Source organism: Cucurbita pepo, chromosome LG20 (assembly GCF_002806865.2).
Source record: "Cucurbita pepo subsp. pepo cultivar mu-cu-16 chromosome LG20, ASM280686v2, whole genome shotgun sequence".
NCBI lineage: Eukaryota > Viridiplantae > Streptophyta > Magnoliopsida > Cucurbitales > Cucurbitaceae > Cucurbita > Cucurbita pepo.
Window position 1 is genome coordinate 6,367,218 of NC_036657.1, and position 2,506 is coordinate 6,369,723.

The window sequence follows — 2,506 nt, forward strand, 5'->3', positions numbered from 1 at the left end:
TATGACTTATGTTATACTATGATATGTCATGTACACCATGTTAACATGATTGCTTTCTGAGACTGCGAAATATTGTTATCCCAAGAATGTATTCATGAAAATGTTTATGAAAGACGAATGTACGATCTACATATGATATGATTTGAAGTTAGGGGGGCCTCATGCGTTTTTATGTGTCATATGCATCAGAATACTTCCCCGTTATGATTAGTATGAACGCGTACATTTAAGTTTACTATTGTTAAGGATATTTAGTACAAATTATAGTTTACCATATATATCATATTTGATATTTTATTATAAGACAAATATCTAGATATTTGCTTTATTACTATAGGTATCTTTCCCATTATTGTTATTTCCATTTATTACTCTTTTCATATCCTTGTAATTTGTTTGATTATAAATAGATAACTTTTACACCATTCAGGTGTAGTGGATTAAGCAAACATTCTCAACCATGATGTTATGATACGGTATTGTGTACACCATAATACTATACGGGCTCCTTTCCCTCCGTAACTTCGGTAGTGTGAGTGTGCGCTAGCTAAAGGGTAGGCCTAGGTTGCACGTATACACTCGCTTGGTGGGTCCATGTGTGTGTATGTGGATCTTGTACATTGAAGTACTACCATCCAATTTTAGCTCATACTTAAAAGCAAAATTTAAGGCCATGAAATGATTTTTATGAAAGTGTAAGTCCTTGTATAATTGCTTGCATTTCGTGACCCTTACCGTAAGATCACTTACTGAGTATGTTATAAATATGTAATACAATCCTGTTTATCATTCAATCCTTTGTTTTCATATTAATATTTTAACTTCAAAGCCCTTTGTAAGTACAATTTAAAAAGGTTTAGGAATCAAATTCTGATTCAAGAGATAAATGGACAAAAAGAAATACAACAAAATTATCTATAACTGTTTCTGTCTCTAGCACGACCACTTGATGAAATGGAGAGGGAAGTGGGATAAATGACCGAGACTAATATAGATAAAACGTCAATGTCAATGTCAATGGATAATTCAAAAAGTATATAATAGATAAATATTTTACACTTTCTATAAAATAAAATAAAACACTAAGTATTTATATTATATTCACATCTAGCATCCTTCTTGCAAGAATGAAGTTTGTTTGAACTATGCAACTAATATTAGTCACAAAAGGCCGCTTCTTTTATAGTGTTCACGTTGCGGGATTTTCAAGATTCACAATGAAAGCTTGGTTGAACTTACGAGTGATAAAAGACAGTGCTTTTTTACGCTTAGTCCAAGTTGCATCAACATAAACCTTAAAAGATAAGCATTTTCCATCCTAAGTGACGTTTGAACTGTGCCACTGATATTAATAAAAAAGATCGCTTCTTTCACAGTATTCACGTTACAAGATTTTCAAGATTCTCAATGAAAGCTTGGTTGAACCTACGAGTGATAAAATATAGTACTTTTATACTTTTAAAATATATAGTATTCATTCCAGCTAATCTGTTGCAATATGATTCACACAACACGATATAATATCTAATAGAAATGGTTGGTTTTGTACCACATTTTTTAGTGTACAATAGTGATAGATAGTGATATTGATATTATAAATTTTGGAACATGGGATTTAGAAAATCACAAGAATCCAACATTTTCTATGTGTTTTTCAAATGGACGGTTACTTTAGTTTAATCATTAAAAAAAAAAAAGGTTTTATTTACTCTACTATTTTATAACAAACAAGTTGGGAGTATCACGTGCTACGAAACTTCTTCTTATTATAAAATATTCGAAAGTCTATTTACCGATCCGAATATAATTTAATTGGGTTACATATACATTTTTTATCAAAAAATATCGAGATTTAAACTTCACGTATGTAAAGAATAAAAAATAAATATTATTGAAGGAGTATGTTCGAATCACACCGAGTTGATAAATAAGAATAAAATTAATATTCTTTTCATGACTATAATAGTTAACACGAGTATAGCTCAATTGAAAAAGATATTAAAAGAATTTTTAAAAAATGTTAATTATTAATAATAAAAAAAATCATTTAATAATGTGGGAATAAAATATAAACTATAACCTTAAAACAAAACAAGGAAAAAAAAATAAACTAAAAAAAATTAAATAAATAAATTGGTCAATACGAGGATTGCGCCATTGGAATGATAAATAAATAATTATATATAAATAAAAAATAGAAATTAAAAAATAATTAGGTTTTTTAAGGAATATGAGCAAGATACAGCTCAGCAAATTTCTGACCATTCGCATTTTAAAAATAAAAAAAAAGGAAAAAAACGTAAATTAGTTTTGAACAGCCAATAAGAATTGGAGTAGGTGACACGTCAGCATTAAAAACGGGTATATATCGCTGACTCTTTCTCTCCATCTTACGCCCTTCTCTCTCTCTCTCTCTCTCTCTCTCTCTCTCTCTCTCTCTTGGTGATTTTAGAGAGATATATTTCCTTTTTTTTTTTTTTTTTTTTTTTTTTTTTTTTTTTTTTTT